The sequence below is a fragment of the Gavialis gangeticus genome, unplaced genomic scaffold (assembly GCF_001723915.1).
Source record: "Gavialis gangeticus isolate Ggan-Ray unplaced genomic scaffold, GavGan_comp1, whole genome shotgun sequence".
Classification (NCBI taxonomy): Eukaryota; Metazoa; Chordata; order Crocodylia; family Gavialidae; genus Gavialis; species Gavialis gangeticus.
Window position 1 is genome coordinate 8,261,312 of NW_017729034.1, and position 6,883 is coordinate 8,268,194.

General features: G+C 45.6%; 1 protein-coding gene across 1 annotated transcript in view; it reads left to right on the plus strand.

Moving 5' to 3' along the window:
* The first annotated feature begins 232 nt into the window (after positions 1-232).
* Positions 233-6,883, plus strand: part of UPK1B (uroplakin 1B) — a 20,380-nt gene continuing 13,729 nt past the window's right edge. Inside the window, exon 1 of the mRNA XM_019527613.1 lies at positions 233-339. The gene's annotated coding sequence lies outside the window, so the exon portion shown is untranslated. The remainder of the gene's footprint in view (positions 340-6,883) is intronic.

The following is a 6,883-nucleotide window of genomic DNA, read 5'->3' on the forward strand; positions in this document are numbered from 1 at the left end:
CATCTTTAAAGTTCAAAGATCTCTTAGGAGTGAGTCACTTGTTCATCCTTGATAGAACATAAAATAGTAACCCCTCAATGCCAGCATTTTCAGTACAACAGCATTCCAGCACAACCTAGTATCACACAGATACTCTGGTCCCATCCCAAAAGAGGAACAGGTTTGGCTAGAAATAAAGAGCTAGAATAGGTCCACTGCATGTGACGTGCACCCCACCAATCACAAACTGTTTTTCTCAAGCTCCCTGGGCCCTTTAAAATCAGGCTGAGCAGGGAGGGAGCTGCTGTGTTTTACAGGTGTGTGTGGATTTTTGTTGGAGTCAACAGCACAGCAAGGAGGGTGAGTTAATTGCCTTGGTTGCTGTGTTCCCTCTAATGAGGTTTTTGAACTACAAGTATCTGTTATACAAAGACTGAAGCTTTCATGCTTAATGGTTTATTTTAGTCCTGAAGCACTATTAAGTGAGTAGGAGTTTAGTGACTGTGTGGGGTTAACTGCAGGGGATTATTAAGGATTTCTTTTCTACCTTCAGGCTACTTCCTTGAGATCATTATTTTAATTTTGCTCCTTGGAGGGTTAGTCTTTCTCTCTTCCCTTTGGAAAAAAAGATGATAAAGAGCTAACTGTGCTGCTAAGCATGTCAGGGGAGGCAGTGAGTTTTGCAGAGAAAGGGGAGGGGGTGAAGCCTGAAAGGGGGCTGTGGCTCAACTGAGCTTATCAGAAGAAAAGTCTTTCTCCCTCTTCCCATCCTCCCCTTCTAGCTTTATTTCCTAAATCCCTCATTGTTAGGATGTACTCATTAGGTGTGCCAGTGTTCTCATGAGATTTATTCCAGGGCAGTTTCTCTTTTAACGAGTGTTCTTTGCCTTAATTAAGACCTATGCTTTGAGGTTGTCTGTCTCCTTGCTGAAATCACACACTGGCTTTCCTGTACTTCCCAAGCTGGAATACTATTAAAACAAGTTGTTTCACCACAGAGCTGGGTGCATTTCAGTTGGGTCAGGGTGGCAGGTTGGGGGATGAAGCTACCATGTTGGACATTACTTAAATCAATGATTTTTTTTTTTTTATGATGAAACCATGCCTGTTAATGCACTACTCGGACTGTTCACAGAATTCAGTGTGTTAACCTATGTTCTGGTTTAAAACTTGCATCTCTTGCTAGATCTAGTTACCTTACATATTTTTAGTAGATGCTGCTTCTCTATTTCCTTCCTCCAAGGCTTCTGTTTTCTACTAACTCTTAACTCCCAGTCCCTCTTTAATGAAAAAATGCATATTTCAAGCTATTGAGAGCTCTGACCTGGTGGGGCTAAGGCTTAGCTGCTGAGCCTGGGAGCCCTCTCATTGACCAGAGGGAGAAGTCAGCAACTCTCCATGGCTATTACCCTGGGTGAGAGTATGAAGAGCCACACCTTAGTGTTTGTTCCACACGGCTGGCTTTTTTTTCCTCTCTCACCCCACTAAAGCACTGTAGTTTTTTTTTCCAGTGCTTGAAGGGACATGTTTAGTGATCTGGGCTCAGCTCACCAGAGAGAAAAGATGGTGAGGAAGGTGTGGCTCTTGCCACATCAGAATGAATGGGGCTGAGGGCAGGTTAGCATAGGGTGGGTGAGCTGCAACCTTTCCACTGCTGTAAGGCTTGGTTTCTTTAGTTATGCCTGACTGATTCTTAATGCAACTGCTGAAGCATCTGGAATCCATGCCTGAGGTTTGAATGAGCAATAAGATAAGTGGCTCCCTTGTCTCCTGCCACTTACCCCCTGCAGTAAGAATGAAGCACCTGTACAGTAACACTGAAGGGAGTGCTTAATAAGTTCAGCAGCTGCTATGAAGGCATACCAGTATAATGGCTTAATTGAGGGTAAAAGTGGATGAGGTGCATCTTCCTGCTACCCCCCCCCCACTCCCCTTTGGTTGGCTGTGCTTGCAGAATGCAAGACGGCTGAGTTTCTTAAAAGATAGGGGTCATTGCCTACAAGTTCCTCCTCAAAGGCACGTGTGACTGTCTTGATACTTAGTGAGTCACCTGGGTCCTGTCTCTCTGGGAGAGTTGAATACACTGCTATCTAGTTCACTGCCCAAACTGAGTGGGGATGGCTTAATTTGTCAGCCTTCAACGTGAGTGGCAAATGTAGGTTGGAGAAAGTCTAGAGGACAGAAACCAGAAGAAGAGGCTGATGAAACAGGACCTAGGAGAACAGCTGAAAGAACTGACCTTTCTCTCTCTAGAAAAGAAAAGACCTGGGGACAGACAGGAGGGAGGAAGAGATGAATGTCTTTCCATATGTAAAAGAGTCATGAGGAGAATGGCCAATAGACTTGTGGATATGGAGAGCAAGAAAATATTTTCATCTGTAGCAAAAATAATCTAGGTTAAATAACGGAATAGTAGATCAGGCTCTCCCGAAGGTGGTGGAATAGCCTTAACAGGATGCTTTTAAGAACAGGTTGGACGAAGGTCTATCAGGGAAAGCTGATCTGATCCTGCGACAGGCTACGTGGATATAAAAAGAACAGACCCATCCCTAAGTTGCTGATAGGCAGGTTTGGGGCAATGACCCTTCACTTTCAGTGAAAGGCTGATATGGTCTTGCCTGCTCTCTTGAAAGGAGACTGGCTGCAATCTGGGTTGTGGCCAGATGTCTTCAGGTGTGGGGAGTACAGTATAGTGAGTTGTGTGGCAGCAGTGAAGAACTAGTCTGAGCTGTGCATTTGGCTCTAAACTGTGGAGGGATCCCTAAAATGGGCAAATCCTAGGGTGCTTGTAGACATGCTGTGGAGCAGACTTGATTAACTGAATCTGCTGGAGAATGGTAATTACTGTTCCAGGCATCCTCCACGTCTTGTATTGGTGCCCCCATGCTTCATTTTGCCCCCTTCCACCATTTTGAACTAAAGCTTGTTGAATGAGCTTTAGTTCAAGCATTCCCACCACCATTTTGAAGTGTGGGGGCGCTAATGCACGAGATGCTGTGGTGCTATAATTAAAGCACCCCTTTTCCCCCCAACTCCAGAGTACATGTGAAAGTGCCCCTAGGGTCCAGCAGGAGTGTCTCATAACAGGGATGGTGTTTGCCTTAACTAAGAACTTGATTCCATTCAGACTAAGGGCCTAAATTTCCCTGAAGGTTGAGGCAACCTAGCTGTTGGCCTTCCTGCTCTTTCAGGTAGGACTTGCGCATGAAATCCGCAAGCTGTCATCTGCTCTCTGTCCACCAAAAGCTCCACTTCTCCACCCCCACCCCCTGTTCAAAGAGGTAATATGTTGGACTGAAGACCTATCCAAACTACCGATGTATGGAAAATTTAACAAGAGGCCTCAAACTGTCCAGCTTATCCTCTACCCTGCACTATGCTGCCTCCACCTAACTGTAGTCCATGGTCTCTTCATAAAGGTCTCTTCCCTGTGCCTACTTAATTCTTTCTTGCGTTCAATTGCCTTTAGAACATTTTTTCTAGTAAAGAATGGAGAGCTGGCCCATTATGCCATGCCTGCCTTGCTACAACATTGATATACTCCATTTGCTCAATCTTGTTCAGCCTGTCCTTAATACAGCCCTTTGAAAAGCTGACCCTTCTTCCACATGAAAATCCTTGTTCTGCTCTCATAGGCTTGTGTGTGTACAATATTTGCAGGCTAGGGGCAAGCAGGATCTGCCTAGTCACAAGTGCATCTTTATACAAACTGGAGGGGGGCATTTTTTAAATTGAAGCTGCTGCAATTAAAATGCCTGCAGCGTCACATGTATTCAGCATCTCTGTGTGTTAAAATGGTGGCAGTGGCGCTTTTAACTAAAGCTCCTTTGACGGACTTTAGTTAAAGCACCCTGCCACCATTTTGAAGTGCAGGGACACTGAGTACGCCTGTTACGGAGGCTGCTGGAGCATGCTAATTAACATGCTCCAGCAGATGCTGTTGAACAAGTCTGTTCCCATGCGTGCCAATTGGCACATGTGGGAGCAGATATCCAGCACATGTATAGGTGCCACTGGCAGTATTTCTGTTATTTAACAAAGAAATGTAGTTGACTAGAGAGGATGAAGAAGATGCCATAAGTGATATTCCCTAAATAACTGCCTAGTTTCATGCATTTGGGCTGGGGCCCAGCTTGATCCAATCATGACCCCTTTTGATCCTATACCTTCTCTGTAAAGGATAAAAAGCTCAGGTCAGGCACTAATGGGGATGATTTATTTCCTTTCCACTGTCTTCCAATTTGTTATTAGCCAAGAAATTGTTGCACAAGGCTCTTTGGAATTAAGTGTGTGAATTTCAGAGTCCTAAAGTGCCACCACCAGATGACAACCTTAACAGTAGCTACAGACAGGACTGTAGAAACTGTCCAACATCAGCTTTGCAGGCTCTGCAGCACTGCTGTGATGGGAGTCCTGATCAGACTGGATGAGATGATGGTAAAATGCTTGAGGTCTCCCCATGTTAACACTTTGGCTCCTGCAGTAGTATGGTGTTCTGGCTATGTCTGCATTTGTTGTGCAAGCACAGCAGCTGCTGTAGAGACAGCAGAAATTGGTAGGTCTAGTTACTAGGCCTGTGCAAATAGGGAACTATTTGATTTGGATTTGGCTGATTTGGATGCTAGAGATTTGATTCAGAGATCCAAATTGTTTTTCTGATTCTATTTGGCCAAATCGCTTCAGAAGATTCAGAGCTGATTTGGTCACAGAGTATAATGGGGAATCAATTAAATATCTATAACTTTGTTGTCTTTTGGCTGATTCAGCTGAAACTTGCTGGGGTGGTAGCCTCTGCTGAGAGCATGATACATGCCACATTTCAAGGTGATAGGTGCAGGGGGTTCTGGGAAACTGCACCTCAAGCTGCAGGGTGAAAGGTACAGGCATACTGGCCCCTGATGAGGCCACAAAGCCTGCCAGCTGTCAAGGAGATGGGTACAGGGGGGTTCTGGGGCCCTGCACCCCTAGCTGCTGACAGGCAAAACTCATGACATGGGTGCTTGTGCAAGGATTTAGGGTGCAGTTTCCCCCAAACCCCTGTACCTATCACCTTGAAACTTGGTATGTGTCATGCACTCAGAAGAGGCTACCACCCCTGCAAGTTTCATCTGAATCAACCAAAAGACAACAAAGTTACAGATATTTCATTGACTTCCCCATTATACCCTATGGCTGAATCACTGAATCTTTTACGAATTGATTTGGAAAGCCTAAGGCTTCCAGCAATTCGATTCAGATCTGTAGATTCAGCATCCGAATTGTGATCCAAAGCTTTGCACAGCCCTACTAGTTACTCTTTATCCCTGATGTCTTTCTGTGTTCTGTCGTCCAGAAAACTTCCTGTGACTTCCTGGCAGCCACACTGAGGATATCTGTGGAGAAGAAGATAATCTTGTATCTCTCTTAATAGTGGGTATCATGGCCTTGTCTGTGCTAATGCTTCTAAAACTTCCCGGGATAGTTTCCTGAAGTGAGGAAACCTGAGAACGTGTTGGCTATCATAATTTCTCTAAGAGAGGAGGGATTGAGTCACCTTCTCTTGTTTGCACCCTGGATCAGCTGTAGCTCCATAAAATCATAGTGGTTTTTCTGTTCTTCCCTGCTCCCCTATGGAGGGACTCTACATGGGAATCCTGGCTGGATTCCTCCAGAGAGGCTGGCCCTGTGGAACGTCTGCTCTCCAGAGGCAATGGCCATGAGGAGTACTGGGCCTTAGGGTGATAGTACAATGTCATGACAAGCATGTCTGGAATGCTACCCAGCTTGTTTTCCTTGTCCCATCCATAACTGGCTTGGCATCTCCATGTTTGCACACCTGTCCTGTTTTGGGTGACTACATGGCTTCACATTGGGAACTGAAGATGACCCCTAGGTAGGAGAACATTTGGGGTGGAAATGGACCCCAAGTGGGGTGGCTCCAAAACAAAAGCAAATGGTTGTCCATATTCTTTGTCACCACAATATGTGGTCATGCCAAAAAGGTAATAATAACCTGTGCTGCTTTACTGTGGTAGACATTCACTCGTCTTATGGCAGGAGACCAAAGGGAGCCTGGAGCTCCCTATGCTCTGCAGCTACCCCAGGCAGATGCTCCAGGGACTTGAGGAGCTGATTTCTGTGTACTCCTGGGGTGTGCCACAGTAAGCAGGGAGAAGTTGGGCTTTCCATGCTTACAGCTGTTAGGGTCTCCAAAACGGGCAATTCCAGAGACCACGGCAGCCACATCTCTGTACATTGTTGGAAAAAGGCTCATAGTGGTAGAGATGGGGATGAGTTGCCAAGAGAGGCATCACAAGGATGTATATGCTAACTATGAACTAAAGCCCCAGAGACTTCTGCTTTGAACAAAGTTTTATGGAAGGGGAGTGGGGACAGGTGGTAGAACATAATGGGTTTCTATGAAATTTGAAGCTAGTGTAATGCAGTTGGGAGGAAGGAAAATGGGTTACAGACTGAACAGCGTGATCTAAGGGCACACTGCTTCCAAGCAGAAAGGCAAGGTATGTCCAACACGGGCATTGTCATTCTGGTTTACATATGTACCCTAGCCACTGGTGTAGCTGTGCTGGTGTCAGCAGCCCTTCTGCAAGGGGGATTTGATTATGTTGCTAGTACCTTGTTAATGATGGAAATCTCATTCTAGATTAAGCTCAAGCCACCAGCAACCCACAAAATGCTAGTGAACTCCCTGTGAGCTAGGGATGAGAAGCTTGGATTGCTCTGCCACTTGCTGCTGTTTGCCTAGGTAAAAATGTAGTTGGACCCAACATGGAAGGGTTGCATTTTATAGTTTTTATTTAGGCTGCTGCCTGAATATTTCCTGTAACTCCAAGGCTGGAGAAGAAAGTAAGTGAAGGTTGATGGCATCCTGGCTGGTTCTCCCTGACATCTTGCCGCCCCCCCC